Source organism: Petaurus breviceps, unplaced genomic scaffold (genome assembly GCF_028583685.1).
Source record: "Petaurus breviceps papuanus isolate PSGF00001 unplaced genomic scaffold, PetGlider_PUasm1.0 164, whole genome shotgun sequence".
Classification (NCBI taxonomy): domain Eukaryota; kingdom Metazoa; phylum Chordata; class Mammalia; order Diprotodontia; family Petauridae; genus Petaurus; species Petaurus breviceps.
Window position 1 is genome coordinate 4,972,662 of NW_027185735.1, and position 20,878 is coordinate 4,993,539.

Consider the following 20,878-nt stretch of genomic DNA (forward strand, 5'->3'; position numbering starts at 1 on the left):
TATGAATGTAAGTAGTTCAACTCTGATAAGTTCCTTATGATTTCTTTCCCCTGTTTACCTTTTCATGCTTCTCTTGCTTCATGTAAGTGAATGTCAAATTTTCTGTTCAACTCTATTTTTTTCTTCAAGAATGCTTTAAAGTCCTCTATTCCACTGAATGCCCATATTTTCCCCTGAAACATTATATTCAGTTTGCTGGGTAGGTGATTCTTGGTTTTAATCCCAGCTCCTTTGACATCCAGAATATCATATTCCAAGCCCTTCGATCCTTCAGTGTGGAAGCTGCCAGATCCTGGGTTATCCTGACTGTGTTTCCACAATATTCAAATTGTTTTTTTTCTGGATGCTTGTATTTTCTCCTTGATCTGGGAATTCCGGAACCTGGCTATAATATTCTTAGGAGTTTTATTTTTGGGATCTTTTTCAGGTGATCTGTGGATTCTTTCAACCTCTATTATGCCCTCTGGTTTTAAAACATCAGGACAATTTTCCTTGAGAATTTCTTGAAGGATGATTGCTAGGTTCTTTTTTTGATCATGGCTTTCAGGTAGTCCAATAATTTTAAAATTATCTCTCCTGCATCTATCCTCCAGGTCAGAGATTTTTCCAATGAGATATTTCACAGTGCCTTCTATTTTTTCATTTGCTTGGATCTGTTTAGTAGTATCTTGATTTCTCATAAAGTCACTAGCTTCCATTTGCTCCAATCTAATTCTGAAGGAATGATTCTCTTCAGTGGGCTTTTGAGATTCTTTTTCCATCTGGCAAATTTGGCTTTTTAAGCCTCTTTTGCCATTTGAGTTAAGTCTATTTTTTAAGGTGCTTTTTTCTTCAGTCAGGTTGTTGACTCTCATTTTATAATTTTCTTGCATCATTCTCATTTCTCTTTCCAATTTTTCCTCCACTCCTCTTATTTGGCTTTCAAAATCCTGCTTAAGCTCCTCTATTACCTGTAAGCAGCTTATTCTTTTCCTGAAAGCTTCTGATCCAGGAGTTCTGACTTTGCTGTCTTCCTCCTGTTCCATGCTTTGATCCTTTTTGTTCCCAAAAAAGGAGTCCTAAGTTGGATTACTGTGCTTGTCTTGCTTCCCTCGTTTGCTCATGTTGCCACTCAATTACTTGACTTCTGAGCTTTTTGCCACAGTAGAACTCTGCTACCAGAGAGGGGAGTTTTGTCCCAATCGCTGGGGTTTTCTCAGCTGCTGAAGCTATTAGCTGGGCGCCTTCTTTGAAGACTTCCCACACTCTGGCAAACTGGTCACACACCCCAGGACCGCCACCCTATATAGCAATCCAGACCCAAGCAGGTTAAAACAAGAGCAATCACCCCTCAGAATGGTTGCTTGGTTCCCCTGCAATCTGCAGGCCAGGAGCTCTGAAGCAGCCATGTGCCAGCGAATTCCCAGGTCCCAAAGTCCACACTGCACTGACCTCTCACTTTGTCCTTAGCATCTATGGGTTGATAATTCTGGAAAGTGTCAAAGATGCTGGTGATCTGAAGTCCCTCAAGCTGGCAGCTGGTTGTGGCTACCCTGAGGTACCTCTGGCTCACATGGGGCTGGACTCTGCTCCCAGAGCTCTGCGTTGGCCCCTTCCTGCCAGCCTGCTAGACTGTCTTCAGCAGGAGGTTAGCTTCTCTCCATCATTTTGTGGGTTCTGTAGCCAGCTCTGTCCAGTCCCAGCCCTGCAGTGATAGGCCTGGCAATGTTCATTGTGGTGGGTGGGTCAACTTGCCACCACTTTGCAGGCCTTGTCAGGGCCTCTGTGTACCCTGGTGTCCAGGCCTCTGCACTGGCCCCTGTCATCTTCTGGGTACTTTTTCAATATTGCCTATACTTTAACTCACACTTCTCTTCTCAATGGTCATGGTGAGAAGTCAAGATTATTCCTTCCTCCCCAATGCCACTTCTACATTGTTAGAAACAGGGCTTGACTTAGGCCATTTTGCTAGTGGTTTAGGTTCAATCCTGGAACAAAATGAGATGCTCTCAAGCAATCTCTCCCTACCTTTGACTTACTGAACCCCCAAAATTTGTTCAAGTCTCAGTTCAGGTGCCACTTCCCTTTCAATGCTTTCTCTGATCCTACCCATTCCCTCCCTGACCCCAGCTTTCAGTGCTCTCCTAATAAAATTTCCTTATATTTACTTATTTGAATGTGATATATACAATCCCATGCCCAATGACAAAATTTGAAATTGTTTCATATTTGCCCCTGAATCCTAAGTAACTAAAATAAAGAGCCTTTCATATGATAAACACTTAATAAATGGTGAACTAAAGCAAATTTAGCCAAGTACTAAACTAGCTAAAAAGGGATGGAGTACAATGTGGAAGATGATAAATTATAGTGACAAAGATCATAGATAGTAACACCATTTAACTAGCATCTTCAACTAGGTTAATGTTGCTAGGCGATGGGGGCAGGGGCACAGCAGAGAACCAAGAACTCAGTAAAAAAGGGCCTCTTAGGGGTGGCCAGGTAGCATAGCGAGTAAGAGCACCAGCCCCAGAGTCGGGATGACCTGGGATTGAATCCGGGCTCAGACACTTAGCACTCACCCAGAAATAACTGGCTGTGTAAACTTGAACAAGTTACTTAACCCCAATTGCTTAAGAAAAAAAAAAAGGGCCTCTTAGTAGCCAAAATATATAGCATAATATTTAAATATAGAGGACCATTTGAAGTCATTTTCTGCTGACTGAAAAAAAAAAGTCTTCAAATTCTAGCAACATGACCCTTTAAGGCTGACAAAGTTCCTATATCTCACAAAGAGAAAGTGTTACCCTTCCACTTGTCCTGGAAGAGTACTACAAAGTGAGGTAGGATGTGCATGAAGGCATGTGGATAATTGGAGAGGTTAAGTGAGTAATCTGCAAGAGAGAAAGATGAATGGAGACTAAGGCAAAGAAATAAAATAGAAGACTGGCACACTCATGATAAGTAGCCAGCAGAACTCCATATAGCCACTGCCACCCTAGGAGAATAAGGTTGGGAGTGATCTAATCTTCGCTGAATAGTTCATTTGGAAGAGTTCATATAGATGATTCTTTTCTTTTCTTTCCTCTCCTCCCTCTCTTCCTTCCTTCTTTCTTTCCTTCTTTCTCTCTCTCTTTCTTTCTGTGTCTCTCTCTCTCTCAATGTCCTGGAGGGCTTATATTAACTCTAAAGAATTTTTTTTTTATATTTTTCTGTAATTGAGATGACAGCTTAAGGAAAATTTTAATTAATCAGAACTGATTCTGATTTCTGTATTTAATTATTGTGATCAGAAAACCAAAAGAATGACAATGATACCAAGGCATGTGGACAAAGGACAAAGATACAAGGTACATCTGTCAGAACTGTTGGAGTCACACTGACTGGGAGGTCTGGTGCCAAATGAGAAAGGACGTAAATGATTTTTAACATTTCATAACTCCCTGAAAAGCAGAGAAAAGATCAAGCCAGGTGAATCTGGATCAATGTCTCCAAGTCAAGCTGAAAACATTTTAAGTAAAGGTCTTTAAGTAAAGGTCAAAAGACTATGGTAAGCAGGACTCTTCCCTCAGGGACAGTTGGTCTCAGGCAATTTTGATTTTTCTGTTGTTCTCTCCCTGTAGGAAAATGGGGGCCATAAATTTGGACGGGAGTAGCAAGTTTTCCCAATAAAATATCGTTGAACAACCTACAATTGTTCCGTAAATACTAAAATTCAGACAAAATACTTGGCCCTGAATAGTAACCAACACTATTATATTAACAAACTTTTAACAAGTTTAGTTATATGGTTTATGTATATAAATTAGAAGGTGTAACCTAAACCCAGGGACTGTAAAAGCAGTAAGAAGCAACTGCTGACAGTGAGGCAAAAGTCATAAAATTTCAAAGCAGACAAGAAAATAAAAAATCAAATAATTAATTCTAGTCAATAGGCATCACTTCTTTTTTTTTCAGACTGTCAGCTCCCAATAGGGAAAGTCCCACTAGCAATACACATCAACACAGTCTCTCATTTTCTTGGGGCACTGAGAGAGTGACTTGTCCAGGGTCACAAAGCCAGTGTGTGTCAGAGGCAAGACTTGAACCCATTTCTCCAGACTCTCAGGCAAACTTTCAATTCACTATGTCTGGTGAGTCATCACTATACTAGAGCAAAGTTTTTAAAAATGAATAGCAATTATTGTGTATAATAATAAAAACCACAAGTCATAAAAACAATTAAATTAGATTTACATTATATGAGAAAAGTAGGGTATATGACACATTTCAAAAATTTCCATCCAAAAAGATTCAATTTTTTAAAAAGTCTTTGGCACTTACAATGGCAAGCTTTAGTTATATAGAAAATTCACTTCATGGAATATACATTTCACTATGTATTATTATAATACAAACTGAAATGATATGAAGCCATAAAGGACTAGAATTGGATGAGCTATCGACCTGAACATTAATTTACACCATTAGCATTTTTGTTAAAAGATCAGTGCTCCATGATCAGATCACCAGCACCACTATTTTGGCAATAGCACTAGAAAATGATTTCCCAAAATATATCTAGGTGAATGTTTTTCAAACTGTATTTCATAGAACTATTTTGGTTCTATAGGAATATGCATGGGGGTTATAAGAAAAAATTTCAGTGCTAGGGATGTTTTTCTTCAGAGCTCAAGTATTCCTGGTGTTGAGGTCAGAGTTGGGAGAGCTAGTTAAAGTTTTTTGAAAGAATTCAATGAGACCTTCTCTTCAGCCAAACGGAGCTTTATTAATGAAAAAGCATGTGGGCCTGAGACCTAGCAAGGAGCTAAACAAAGGTAATGATACAGGACAAGTACCAGACTTATATAGCCAGAAAGCTATACATACAGCCTATATGATGGTGATGTTAAGTTTTAGGCTTTCTAAAGGGGGTTGGAGATTTAGGGACAAGAAGTCTGCAAGATAAAGACACAGGAAGAGGACAACGAATGACACAAGATAAGGGAGACATGGGAATTTTTGTGACCCAGGATGGGGGAGGGGGGAAGACAAGGAATTTTATAGTCCAGGATAAGGGGAAGTTTTGTGGTATTTCAAGATAAGGGGAGACTTTAGGAAGCCAGGGAATGAGCAACTCAACCCTTAGGGCAGGCACCTTTGTATCCACATCACTGGGATCATAGATCTAGAGCTGGAAGGAACCAAAGTACAACTCTCTCATTTTATAGATAAGGCAACTGATGATGACAGGGAGATCAAGAATTCATAATTACAAAGCATCAGAGGTGAGATTTAAACCCAGGTCCAGAGTACTCAGTAATTTGCTGCTAGTATTTCTCAAAATACTCACTATGGGAATCAATTTTTAGCATGAAAAAGAGGTTAGTTCCATTTTACTCTAAAATTTCCCTAGCTCTCTTTATATGGATAATATATCATATCCCCACACTAGCATTTATAGGCTCCATTAATAATATTCAAACCCAAAAGTGCTCCAAGGCCAAATGAATAAATTAAGAATCAGACATTGCCAGACACTGTGCTAAGCACTAGGGGTACAAATAAAAAAGCAAGTCATCTCCTGCCCTCAAGAAGTTAACATTCAAATAGGTGGAGACAGCACCTATGAGAATAATAGGCAGGGAAATGCTTGGTCTAGGAAGTATCAGGGGAAACAAGTGGAGCCATAAGACAGTTGATTGATGGTGCTTTTTGTAGAAATAACAGTAGTAGTGATTTGATTGCTATTTCCAGAGCAAGAGGCAGAAGGGGAGAAGGGTAGTTAAATGTACAAATGGCAAGAAGATACATGGGGTAGCGGACTGGATAGGATGTGAAACAAGGCCTGGTCCTAGGCAAGCTAGATAACAATAAGTTATGTTAATTTCTGCTCACTCACTTACTAATAAGGACAATTCAGCTCTACAGAAGCTCTCATGAGTTAATTAGTTACCCCAAGCCATGTTACATAGATGTGTGAGAGTCTGAAGCACGGAGCAATAGGACAGCCTCCCAAAATTAGTATGGGAAATACTGAAATACTTCATTTACTTTAATAACAAATATGCAACATATATTTATTAGGTGCAAGGTGCTATGCTATGCAATGGTAATACAAAGAAAAACCTAAGAAATGGTTCCTACCCTCATGGAGCTGATACCCTACTTGTATAAACAAGACATGTATATATGGATGTAGATATATGACAGCAAGTAGCACCAACAATAATTTGCTACAAGAGTACAGTAGAGGGGTGAGGATACAGTTAATATTAACAAGTTAGAGTTTATAGAAAGATTTGTTGTGGCTTGCTGTTGGCCTCAAAGGAAGATTAAGACTTACATAAGTAAAAAGAGAAAGAGTAATAATATTCTAGGCAGTAGAGAAGGATGATGAGCAGCATTTATTTAGAAAGTAGCTAAAAATAAGGTTGAAAAATAGTACAGTTCAAGAGGAGGGAAGATTGTGAAGAAAAATTTCCAAGTTTTATACTTAAAAAAAAAGTTCTTATTGATTAGCTTCTGATTTTTACACATCATCATCGTTATCCTAAGTATCCTACCTACTGCCCCTCCCAAAGAGCCATCTCATATAACAAATAGTATTTTTTATTTTATTTTGTTTTTTGGAGGGCAATTGAGTAACGTTAAGTGACTTGCCCCAAGTCACATGGCTATTAAGTGTGTCAAGTGTCTGAGGCAGGATTTTAATTCAGGTCCTCCTGATTCCAGGGCTGGTACTGTATTCACTGCGCCACCTAGCCGCCCCAAATTGTATTTTTTAAAGAGAAAAAAAAAATCAGCAGAACTGATCAATACATTGAAAGAGTCTAAAAAACCTGTGGACTTACCTAGTTGATGAGGAGATGACTCTCTTCAATAGAGTCCTGCTGGATCTTTATAATTTTGTCACATTTACTTTTCATTTCTGGGGGGTATAATTGTTTTATGCATTAGTGTTATAGTAGTTACTGTGTATACCTTGTCTTCTTGGCTCACTGAACCAGTTCATATAAATTATTTCTGTACTTATCATACACATAATTTCCTACAGTACAATAATATTTCATTACATTAATGTACCACATACTTTGTTTAGCCATTCCCCAAGTTACGAGCATCTACTTTGATTCTAGGTCTTGCCTATCAGAAAAAAAATGCTCTTATAAATATTTTTGAGTACATGAAGATTTTTATCTTATAGATAGCTTCCTTGGGGTATATGCCCGGCAATATAATCTCTAGTTCAAAGACTATGGACATTTTGTTTGCATAATTCCAAATTTTTTACAAAATGGGTACCATTTCACAACCACATCAACAATAAATCACTGTCCTTATCATTCCATAATTCCTCCAACACTGTTGTCATTTTTGCCCAATTGCATGGTATGAGGTGAAACCTCAGGGTTGTTTTGATTTGTATTTCTCTTATTATCAATAATTTTAGACATTCTTTCAATTGGTTATAAATACTTTGCAATTCTCTTTAAGAACTGTTTGCTCATATCTTTAAACTACTTATATATTTGAAAATGATTATAAATCATAAATACATATATTGTTTGTATGCCTAGGATACCAAACGTTTACCAGGAAAATCAGATACAAAAAATTTTTTCCCACATTCAACAACTTCACTTCTTATCCTAGGCACATTATTTTATCTATATAGAATCCTTTCAGATTCAAGTAACCCAAAGCATCTATTCATCTACCCATAGCTATGAAAAGTATATGATCTATTTTTTTTTAGTTTTGTAATAGTATAATCTTTAATATTAAGAGTGTATATCAATGTAGAATATATGTGGAGCATGGAGTATATGTTGTTCATCTAAGTCTAATTTGTGCCAGAATACTATTCAGTTTTACCATGAAATTTTATCAAACAAGTAGTTTTTTCCTAGGTAACTTGTTTTCTATTTTAGCAAAAACTGGGTTGAGTTCTATCATATCTGATTCTCTCTTCTCTACTCTTTTCCACTGATCTATTTTTAAAGCCAATAGTAGATGGATTAGATGCCCACAGCATTATAATACTGAGTGAGTTCTGAACCATTCCCCCACCATTCACAAGACCTAAAGACATCTTACAAGTGAAACCCTAAAAATAAAATAAAGACTGGACTTAAGAATAACAAGAACTCCTAGAAGAGTTAAATAAGGAGATAAAAAGGAACAATTGATGATTTTAAAAATCAACTAAGAGCAAGAGAGGAAAAAGCAGGGAAAGAAATGAGAGCTATGCAAGATAATTATGAAAAGAGAATTAACAGTTATGTAAAACAGATTAAAAAAAAAAACACTGAAAAAAAGAACTACTTAAACATCAGGAATTTTCCAGAAGGTAGAAGAGGTACTAAACTCTCACTAAAGAAAATAAATCTTTAAAAATTAGGAAATGCTAAGTAGAAGCTAATGATTCTAAGAAACATCAAGATAAATGAAATGTATGTATATCTACAAAAATATAAATAACCCAGATTAACAGAAAAGAAATAAAATACTTGAATAATCCCCATTTTAGGGAAAAAAAACTGAACAAACCATCAATAAACTTCTTATGAAAAAATCTCCAGGGACAGATGGATTCACAAGCAAATTCTACCAAACATCTAAAGAACAATTAACTCCAATACTACATAAATTACTTGGAAAAATAGTTGAAGGAGTCTGGCCAAATTCCTTTTACAATATGTATTAAATACTGATGATGCTTAAACTGGGAAGAGTTAAAACAGAGAAAAAATTTGATGACCAATTTCCCTCATAAATATTGATGCAAAAATTTTTAATAAAACATAAGCAAGGAGATTACAGCAATTTAGCAGCAGAATCATATACTATGACCAGACAGGATTTATATCAAGAATGCAGGGCTAGTTCACTATTACCATATGACCATATCAATAACAAAACCAAGAAATCATTTGATTATCTCAATAGATACAGAAAGCCTTTGAAAAAATAATACTCATTCCTATTATTAAACACTAGAGAGAATAGGGATTAATAGAGCTTACCTTAAAAGGATAAGTAATATTTATCTAAACCCATCAGCAAGCATTATCTGTAATGGGGATAAACTAGAAGAAGCCTTTCCAATACAATCAGGGCTTAAGCAAGGAAGACCCTTATCACTTCTATTTTTCAATATTGTACTAGAAATGTTAGCTACAGAAATAAGAAAAAGAAATCGAGAGGCGGCCAGGTAGCACAGTGAGTAAGAGCACCAGCTCCAGTGTTGGGATGACCTGGAGATCAAATCCCAGGCTCAGACACTTAGCACCCACCCAAAAACACCTGGCCGTGTAACCTTGAGCAAGTTACTTAATCCCAATTGCTTAGGGGCAGCCAGGAGGCGCAATGAGTAAGAGCACCGGCCCCAGAGTCAGGATGACCAGGGATCGAATCCGGGCTCTGATACGTAGCACCACACCCAGAAATAACTGGTCATGTAACCTTGACCAAGTTACTTAACCCAAACTGCTTAAAATAAAAATTATAATTCTACCTAAATTAATCCATTTATTCAGTGCCATACCAATCAAACTACCCAAAAATTATTTTATAGAGCTGGAAGGACAAAAGCTCAAGGATATCAAGGGAATCAATGAAAAAAACAAAAGAGAAGGAAGGTGATCTAGCTTTACCAGATCTCAAACTGCATTATAATGCAATAATTACTGAAACAATTTGTTACTATCTAAAAAACAGAGTGGTGGATCCATGGAATAGATTATGTACACATTACATTATAGTAAACGACCATAGTTATTTAGTATATAATAAACTCAAAGATTCAAGCTTTTGGAACCAAAACTCATTATTTGGCAAAAACTATTAGGAAAACTGGAAAACAATATGACAGAAACTAGGTACAGACCAACATTTCACACCATACACAAAAATAAGGTCAAAACAGGTGCATGATTTACACATAGTGATACCATAAACAAATTAGGAGAGCATGGAATAGTTTATATGTCAGATTCATAGATAAAGGAAGAATTTAGGACCTAAGAAAATGTAGAGAGCATTATAAAATGTAAAATAAATAATTTTCATTATATTGAATTAAAAGATTTTACACAAACAAAACCAATGTAACCAAAATTAAAAGAAAAGCAGAAAACTGGGGGAGGAAGGGTGCAGCAGGATTTTTTTTTGCAATAAGTATCTCTAATAAAAGCCTCATTTCTCAAATATATAGAGAACTGAGTCAAATTTATAAGAATACAAGTCATTCCCCAATTAATAAAAAGTCAAAGGATATGAACAGGCAGTTGTGAGACAAAGAAATCAAAGCTATCTATAGTCATACAAAAAAATGCTCTAAATCACTGTTAGAGAAATGCAAAATTAAACCACCTCACACCTATCAGATTAGCTAATATGACAAAAAAGGAAAATGATAAATGTTGGAGGAGATGTGGGAAAGCTGGGACACTAATGTACGGTTGGTGGAGTTGTGAACTGGTCAAACCATTCTAGAGAACAATTTGGAACCATGCCCAAAAAGCTATAAAAATGTGCATATCCTTTGATCCAGCAATAACAACTACTAGGTATATATATCCCAAAGACATCCAAAAAAAAGGAGAAAGGACCTATTTGTACAAAAATATTTATAGCAACTCTTTTTGTGGTATCTAGGAATTGGAAATTGAGGGGAGGTCCATTTATTGGGGAATGACTAAACAAGCTGTGATATATGATTGTGATGAAATATTATTGTGTGATAAGAAATAAGATGCAGGATGATTTCAGAAAAATCTGGAAAGACTTACATGAACTGATGCAAAGTGAAATGAGTAGAAGCAGAACATCATGCACAGTAAGAGCAATACTGTATGAGGAAGAACTATGAATGACTTAGCTATTCTCAGCAATACAATGATGCAAGAGAATCCCAAATGACTCATACTAAAACATTTTCCACCTCCAGAAAAAAGAACTGATAGTCTGAATACAGACTGAAGCATGCTATTTTTTCATTTTCTTCCATTAAAAAAAAATTAGTCTCCTTGTATAAAATTACTAATACTAATTACATGTTTCACATGATTGCACATTTATAACCTGTACATGATTGCTTACCCTATCAGGAAGGGGGGATGGGGAGGGAGGGAGGGATAGAATTTGGAATTCAAAACTTTAAAAAGAAAACAAATATGTAAAAAAATTGTTTTAGCGTGTAATTTGGAAAAAATGAAATATATAAAAAAGAGACATTAGGAAACAAAAAAATTCAAAAGATTGTAAAAAATAGAAATTGTAAAATATTTCAAAAAAAAAACTGACCTGAAAAAATATAAATCTTTTAAAGTAAACAAAAACAAATGCACTAAAAAAAGCAAAGGAATAAATGGACCTTACTTAAGTGTGTTAATTTGCACACATTTTAAATCAAGGGCCAACATTATATATAAAAAGACTAGAGACCTTTCCAGGAAGAACAGGAAGCAAAATAATGATAGTCATTATCACAACTATTGGATTATATCTAGAAATCTTAGCTACAGTTGTAAGACAAGAAAAAGAAATCAAAGGCATAAGTATAATCAAAGAGAATACAGTTCTACAGCTTGTTGCTAATATGATCTTTTATAAATTTCTAAGGAATCAACTAAAATTAATTGAAACTACTTTAGCAAAATGGCATAATGTAAAATAAATCCACAGAAATCATTACCTTGTCTATATACAAAGAAAATCTAGCAAAAAGAGAGAGGGAAATTCCATTTAAAGTAATTACAGAATATAAACTATCTGGGAGCCTATCTACAAAAATATACGTAGGAATTCTATGAATATAAGTAGTAAATGCTACTTACAGAAATTAAGACAGACCTAAAACTTAGAGAAATATTAATTGCTCATGGTTAGGATGTGCCAATATAATAAAAATGGAAACACTAAACAAATTAATGTATTTGGTGCCTTTCCAAGAAAAATGTTTTCTATTTCAAAGATAATTTAAGAATCATTGAAATACCTAAAAATCACAAAGAAAAAAAGCCCAGACGTCATATTTCAAGCTATAAGAAAGGCAAACTACACAGATCTCTCAGGACCAGAAGACAAAGTAAAAACTGAAAGATTTCACTGGTTACCTCCTAAAAAATTTTTTCAAAATGAAAACTCGCAGAAATAATATAGTCAAAATCCAGAACTCCTACATTAAGAAGAAAATACTATAAGCAGCCAGAAAGAAATAATTCAAATACCATGGAGTCATAATTAGGATCACACAAGATTTAGCAGTTAACCACTACAAGGACTTACAGGCTTGGAATACAACATTCCAAAAAGGCAAAGGAGCTAGGATTAAAGCCAAGAACAACATCCAGCAAAATTTAGTATAATCCTTCAGAGGGAAAAATGGATATTTATTGAATTAAATAATTTTCAAGTAAGACTGATGAAAAGACTAAAGGTGAACAGAAAATCTGATATTCAAGCACAAGCCTCAAGAAAAGTATAAAAAGATAAAACATGAGTGAGAAAACATAAGAGACTAAACAAGGTTAAACTGGTTAGATACCTATATGGGGGAAATGATATACATAAAGCCTGAGAATTTTATTGCTATGGCTATTATATGGAGTCTACTTTAGAGGTCAAGGGTATGATCATATTATGATGGGATGATCTCAAAAGACTTGAGGGTGAAAAAGAGGACTACAGTGCGGGAGGGGGGCATGGGAGAGGAAAAATGGGGCAAATTATCTCACATAAATAGGGCAAGCAAGAAGGAATTATACAATGGAAGGGAGGATTGGGGGAGTGAGAAACCCTAATACCTTATTCTCATCTGAACATGTTGGTTTCCAGGGGGGGGAAGAATATACCATATACACACAGTTGAATATATATATTCATCTTACTCAACAGGGAATTAGTAAGAGGGTAGATTAAGGAAGGAAGTAGTCAAAAGAAAAACAGATTCTGGAGAAGGATAGAGGGATAAAAAAAGAGAAGGATAAGTATAAGAGAATAGGATGGAGGGAAATATTCATTTAGCAATCATAAGTATGTATGTAAATAGGATGAACTCACACATAAAACAGAAGAGGATGGGAAAATGGATTAGAAATCAGAACACAAAAATTCAGGGTTTGTATGAAACACATGGACAGAGCCAAGATGGAGGAAAAAAGGCAATTACTGGCCTAAGCTCTCCCAAGAGAGGTCTCAAAACCATTTCTGTGCCCTCTGTCCTTTTAAATGCCCTAAAAAAGAGAATAAAATAATAAGAAGAAAATTATAAACCAATTTCCCTAATCAAGATAGATGCAAAAATTTTAAATAAAATATTAGCAAAGGGATTACAGCAACATATCACAAGGACAATACGCTATTATCAGGTTGGACTTATACCAGGAATGCAGGGCTGGTTCAATATTAGGAAAACTATAAGTATTAATTGACCATATTTATAACAAAATTAACACACATCATAGGATTATCTCAATAGATGCAGAAAAAACTTTTGACAAAACACAGCACCCATTCCTATTAAAAACACTACACAGCATAGGCATAAATGGAGTTTTCCTTAAAATTATAAGTAGCATCTATCTAAAACCATCAGTAAGCATTAAATGTAATAGGGAGAAGCTAGAAGCATTTCCAATAAGATCAAGGTGATGAAACAAGGATGTTCATTATCACCATTGTTATTCAATACTGTACCAGAAAGGTTAACTTTATTTTTAAGAGAAGAAAAAGAAATTGAAGGAATTAGAATAGGCAAAGAAACAAAGCTATCGCTCTTTGCAGATGATATGATTATATACTTGGAGAATCCTAGAGAATCAAGTAAAAAATTACTTGACATAATTAACAACTTTAGCAAAGTTGCAGGATATAAAATAAACCCACCTAAATCATCATCATTTCTTTATATTACTAACAAAGCCCAGTAACAGGAGATAGAAAAAGAAATTTCATTTAAAGTAACTGTAGATAATGCAAAATATTTGGAAGTTTACTTGCCAAGACAAATCCAGGAACTATATGAACACAATTATAACACACTTTTTACACAAATAAAGTCAGATCTAAATAACTGGGAAAGTATCTGTTGCTCATGGGTAGGCCAGACTAATATAATTAAAAATGAAAAATCTACCTAAATTAATTTACTTATTCAATGCCATACCAAACTACCAAAAACTTATTTGATAGAACTAGAAAAAAAATTAATCTGGAAGAACCAAGGTCCAGAATATCAAGGGAATTAATGAAAAGAAAGTGGCCTAACTGTACCAGATCTAAAACTGTATTATAAATAAGAAATCATCAAAACTATTTGGTACTGGCTAAGAAACAGAGTGATGGATCAGTGGAATAGATTAGGTACATAAGACACAGGAGCCAATGATTATAGCAATGTACTGTTTGATAATCATAAAGACTCCAGCTTCTGGGATAAGAACTCACTATTAGCCAAAACCTGCTGGGGAAAAAATTAGTATGGCATAGACCAACATCTTGTACTATATAAAACCAAAATGGGCACACAATGCAGATATAGGGGCTGATACAATAAGCAAACTGGGAGAGCAAGGAATAGTTTACCTGCCAGATGTATGGAGAAGTGAAGAATTTCTGACAAAACAAGAGATAGAGAACATTGTGAAATGTAAAATGGATAATATTGATTACATTAAATTAAAAGGTTTTTCCACAAACAAAGCCAGTGCAACCGTGAATTGAAGGAAATAAGAACGTTGGGAAACAATTTTTACAGCCTGAGTCACTGATAAAGGCCTCATTTCTAAAATAAATAGAAACGAAGTCCAATTTATAAGAATACAATTTATTCCCCCAATTGAGAAATGGTCAAAGGATATGAACAGGCAGTTTTCAGAGGAAGAAATTAAAGCTATCTATAATCATATGAAAAAATGCTCTAAATCACTACTAATTAGAGAAATTCAAATTAAAACAACTCTGAGTTATCCCCTCACACCTATCAAATTGGCTAATATGACAGAAAAGGTAAATGAGATGTTGGAGAAAATGTGGGAAAATCGGAACACTTATGCATTGTTGGTGGAGTTATAAACTCATCTAACTATTTCTGGAGAACAATTTAGAACTACGCCCAAAGGGCTATAAAACTGTATACCCTGTGATCCAGTAATATCACTACTGGGTTCCATATCTCAAAGAGATCATAAAAATAGGAAAAGGATCCACATGTACAAAAATATTTATAGTAGCTCTTTTTGTGGTGGCAAAGAATTTGAAATTGAGGGGATGACCATCACTTGGGAAATGGCTAAACAAGTTGTGGTATATGCAGGATGATTTCAGAAAAACCTGGAAAGACTTACATGAACTGATGCTGAGTGAAGTGAGCAAAACTAGGAGAACACCACTACTAAAGCAACACTGTGTGATGGTCAACTTTGATGGACTTAGCTCTTCTCAGCAACACAATGATCCAAAAGACTCAAGATGGAAAATGCTATGCATATCCAGAGAAAGAACTATGGAGTCTGAATGTAGATTGAAGTAGACTGTTTTCTTTTTGTGCTGTTTTTTCTTTCTTGTGGTTTTTCCCTTTTGTTCTGACTCTTCCTTCACAACATGACTAATGTGTAAATGTTTTACATGATTGTACATGTACGGCCTATATCAGATTGCTTGCTGTCTTGGGGGAGGGGCAGAAGAAGGGAGAAAAATATGTAACTAAATGTCAATGTTGAAAACCATCTTTACATATAATTGGAAAAAAATAAAGTACTATTAAGTGAGGGGGAGAAAGAGTGACAAGTTATGCATAGTAAATTTGTAGTTTTATGTACAATCACATTTTTATTTGCATGTAGAAATGTTTGTTTCATTGCACAAATTAAAAATTAAAAAGTTAAAACTTTAAAAGTTCTTATACTTTAACTTCTCACTTTTTCATAAACTGAAATGGAAGACATATGGACAAATTTGGATTTTGTCCATATAACTTCAAGAAGTAACACCTCCTTTTATATGATTGGAGTTGCGGAGGAACAGATCTAAAATTCATGTTATATTAAGTTTTTTTTTTAAATGGGAACATATGATTTAGCCCATTTATATGTTATAACAAAACGTTACTATAAATTTACAATTACTAAGACCATTTTCAAATCTGTCTTTTAAAAAGTAAAAAGATTGGTTCAAACATAAATATATGTCACGTTTTGTTAACTCTAACCACTACCAGTTCATTTTTTCTGCCCCAGTTGAAATAATTCTACATAATATTAGCATTTCATGAGGCTTAATCCAATTACTGTTTAAAAAAAATCTCAGCAGAAAAAAATAACACATCTTTCTAAAGAGCTTAAACAATATCATAAATGTACTTTAGAGAAATATAACATGAAGCTTAGTTCCCAATTTGAGGTTTCTGAGAAATCTCAAAATAACTATGCTTTCTATATGTTCCATCTGGGGTCCAGGTATCATTCACAAAGAGATATCTCATTGAGATCATTCAAATCTCAGGTTCATACACATGGTCTGTATTAATCTCTCCTTGGTATTAGATTTTGTGCAGTAAAATAATTACTTGCAGATTTTATTTAAAAAATCCCTTTAGAAATCAAAATGTGCAACTTGCAAGTTCAAAATTACTTTACCCCAAAAAAAGATAATATTCCTTCATGCTAAAATCTGACAATCTTGTCAAAAAGACTGATTCTAAAATCTTTCAATTCTAGCATTATTCTTAAAGTCTATTGTCATAAATTCTGAAAGTCAAAAACTTTAGAACCACTGTAAAGGAAAACTGGAAACCAAGTGCCACAAACTAGAAAAGCTAGAATATAACTGACTTAAATATTTTACAAGAAAATCCATTAATTCAATAACAATTTTAAAGAACTCTGATACAAAATACCTATAGCCAGAATATCCAACCCAGATTGAAAATCTGAGTTATACCAACATTAAACTTTGACAAAGTCCTGTTTTCATTTGTAGTATTTTGTTTTGCATTTTTCTGAAAAGCTTCTCTGCCCTGATCAACTCTCCAGTATCAACCTGCAAATTCAAGAAATACAGTGCACCAAAAGAAAGAAAAAGAGGGAGAGGAGAAGAAAAACAAATATTTCCGCGACACAGAAACTTTTTTGAAACATTCCAGTGGTCAATCAGTATAAAATCTTAATCACTCCCTTCCCTGCCCCCACCAAAAAAACAAAAAAGTCCAGTTCATATTACAAGCACTCTTCTCTGCCACAGGCAGCTGGGGGTTCAGTGGACAGAACTGCTACTTCTTGGGGTTAGAGCACATAGTGGGAGTTATATAAAAGCTTACTCTCTGGAAAAGATAGTCAATATAAGTTTAATAAATTTTCCAAATGCATGTTTTTATGTGAAATATGAATTTGATATCAGTCAATATACTGGGGATCTAAGTGTCATATTTATCACATATATTTATTATATTCTGCCCTGTACTTTATTCTCCAAACCACAAAGGTTTAAATTTCTAACAAATTTTATACATGAGGGCCAGAATCAAATCATCTGTTCTTTTTTCTGCTCCTTTCCTTTGCCACTCTTTTATGGAGGCTTAGAATGGGATGTTTATAGAACTTCATGGCTATTTAAATTACTTTCTTTAAAACTCTCAAAAAGTCCTATTTTGAAAAACTCCACACTGCTTACTGTCACAATGTAAATGTATGCTCCTATTTTAAAACAAAGGGGGACATACATCTCAAAATAACCATGCTTTCTGAGGGGAAAAAAAGTTTCTCCACAGAAAGTTTTGAGGCAGTGAAATATCAACTGGCTGAAATCACTGAAAGGAAATGACTAACATTCTTGGAAAATGAAGCCACTGGCAGCTTTCTGCAACATAATCCCTAAAACTCTACCCTGTGGAAAAGAGTATTTTGTGTATAAATAAATTTAGATAGATTCTTTCAAAGCTAATAAATAAAATATCTAGGGTTACCCTAGAAAGGCAATTAGGATTACATGTAATACAGAGGAAATCCCAAGAAGACATGACATTTACCATGCATTCCAAGATCAGATTCAGAACCACTGGAGGACAAAACCTTAAATTTTAAATACCATGACAAATTTTCAATGGTGTATTATGGTTTCCTTTAACACTCTAAAACAATAAATCCACTGGTTCAACTGAACTCCAGAAGAAAATAAAGGATTTTGTGTTATGTTATTAAATCTAAACACATTTTTTTGGAGGGTGGGGGAAGGCGGCAAAAACAAAGAAAGGTGAGGAAGTTCAGAGACTAGGGTCTACAGAGACCATATCACAAATGAATGACTTGAAAAAACTGTTGCTCTTCATTTCAGCAGCAAAATACACTTTGAGGTGCAGTTTTTCACCAATTCATAGATAGCTTCCAAAAAAAATCTCCCTATTAACATACTCCATTCCAGAGAGTCAACTCTTACCTTCTGGGCAAAACACATTACTTAAATGCACTATTTCCATCTTGCTAGACAATTATTCACACAAATAAAAAAATGTTTACTACCTCAGTAGATTGCTCTAATTTTTGACATCTCGATTTCTGAAAGCACCCATCCCTAGGGAAGCACAGGGTCCTCGGCCTCCACACGTGCTGTCCTGCAGACTCTGCTGATCCTGGGTTTCAGCATCAGCTCCTTGGGATGCAAGTTACCCTGAGGAAGCCTCACAGCTTTCCTATGTCCCAGCACCCACCTACAGCCCCCAAAACTAGGCAGAATAGCTTTCGGGAAGGGCAAAGGCCGCTTACTCAGGTTCATCGCAACAACTTTAAAGAGCTGCCTCCCCGCTGGGGCAAGTGACAGCTTTGGGTTCCTCCCCCAGCAGCCCCTTCTCCCCTAGCTGCCAGTTCTAGGACTCTGGTTGGTAGAAACTAGGCTGCTGGAGCACCAAGCGGTACATGGTTAATATTTTTTCGTGAGCCCAGAGAACCCTATAAGTGTGGGAGGAAGGGAAGGAGGAGGAAAGGAAAAGCGGGGGCGGGAACGGAGAGTTGAAAGGAAGCAGCAACCAAGCAACATAGCCTCATTTCTTTAAGGGAGCAAGTCATCGGCACCGCCTGCCTCCAGCTACCTCACCCCACTCCTAGGACTACAAGCCACAAGGCTAATGCACATCCTCCAGTCCGGGAAATTTGCTGGGAGCAGCGAATTTATAAATAGACAAAACGACTCTAAAAACCAAGGGGGAGGGAGGAAAAAAACAAGGGTGACCTGCAGGGGTGAGAAGAAAAAGAGACGAAATATTTCTTTGTCTGAGGCCCGCCAGCTTTTTCCACTTTGAAGCACCCCCTCCCCCCTCCCCAACGCTCCAAGCCCTGCTCTACCGCGTCTGCCAGGGGAGCCAAAAGAGAAACTGTGGGGCCCGTTCCGGCTCGGATCGAAACACCACCGGCCTTTTCCCCACCCCCCACCGTGGCGCAGCTTTCCACCTCCCGTACCTTCAATAAATTCTAAGATAGGAGGCATCAGAAACTCCTTTCGCTTCTCTCCCCAGGGCTTTCCTCCACCTCCTTCCCGTCTCAGTCTCCTCTGCCTTGAGCCTGGATAGCAATCGCCCAGCTTTCGTCCCGCCCCTAGTCCCTCCTCTTCCACGTCTTCTCCCTCCGCTCGTCACTAGGTGGCCGCCGAGCTGCATCGGAACTCCTACGGGGCAGAGCACGTGGACGCCCCGCCAGCCCCGCCCAGGGACGATACCAAGTGCCTTCTAAGGAGGAAAACTTGGAAAACAGAAGAATGGGAAATGAAACAGGCGTCGAAGCTTTAGTAAACGACGGATCATAAATCTTGAGCATAACCACAAGCTTAAAACTCTTCAGAGTTATGCAAAATTTGCAATACAAGAAATATCCCTCACTTCAACAAAAAAATCTTTGGTATTGCTCCCCTTCTCCCAGATATAGCCTCCCGAGCGTCTGCTCTCTCTCCTTAAATATGAGTTGGGTTTGGGAGATTTATGTGGGGGTCAATGCTTCACCAGTTGTTTCTCTCGTTCCCTGAAATTAGGGGTGATAACTCAAAGGAAGTAGCAAAGGAGGACTCAGTGCCTTCTTCCCAGCGGTTCTTCCTCTTCCACTGAAACGATACTGCAACAACCATCTTCACAAAGCAGACTTTGTGCTAAATGAATAGACTCTGGGTACCTTGAAGTGTGTTTTACAATGTCTGTAAAAAATGAACCCATCTCCCATTACTCTCTGGAGAACAGAAATGGTAAATTTAAATGCCTCGTCTCCCCTCTAATATTCATCAAATAATTCAGGATAGCTTGAGGAAATTCAAAGACTGCTTTTATTTAGGGATGAAGTCTCTGAGGAACTGGGATGCTGGAAGAGAAGAATTTCTCTACAATTGATCTCCTATTTACAGGTTTTCCATTTGGATGCCAGCTTCTTGAATGCAGAGACTTGAAACTCTTTGTCTTTCTCTCCCCCCTCCCCCTTAAAACTCAACACTCAATGCAGAGCCTGGTACCAATAAGAACTTTCTCATTGATTGTTACATTAGATCTGATTATGTCTGTAAACTGTAAGGGATTAGTGAAGAAAGTGACAAATGGAAGCCTTAAGTTAAGAATGGGGGTGAGTGGATATCTAGACCCCATTTATGCCTTACCTTCAAGTATGATCATTCAACATGAACAAATGTAGCTCCAACCACTTACTTTTCTACCTTCCTACCTTTTCTTCCTTTCTTTTCACTGTGCGATTGACCTTAAAGTTCTGGTCCTAGTCGACCCGTAGACAATGGGAAGTGCAAACCACTTAAAATGAGTCCACGGAGGATCGATGGAAGTGAATATGAGAATCAAGAGAAGGATGCAAAGATAACAAATTATGTCGAAGAGTAATCAACTTAAAAGAACTTAAAAAAATTAACCTTTAAAATTTATATTTCCTTTTCTTGG

General features: G+C 36.2%; 1 protein-coding gene across 3 annotated transcripts in view; it reads right to left on the reverse strand.

Annotated features, from left to right (window-relative positions):
* Positions 1–19,595, reverse strand: part of FRMD6 (FERM domain containing 6) — a 117,601-nt gene extending 98,006 nt beyond the window's left edge. Inside the window, exons 1-2 of one of the 3 annotated variants that reach the window (XM_069082237.1) lie at positions 19,413–19,595; positions 6,813–6,889 (exon numbers count right to left, since the gene is read on the reverse strand). The gene's annotated coding sequence lies outside the window, so the exon portion shown is untranslated. The remainder of the gene's footprint in view (positions 1–6,812; positions 6,890–19,412) is intronic. The other 2 variants (XM_069082236.1, XM_069082238.1) reach the window with 2 other exon arrangements.
* Between the last annotated feature and the right edge of the window lie 1,283 nt (positions 19,596–20,878).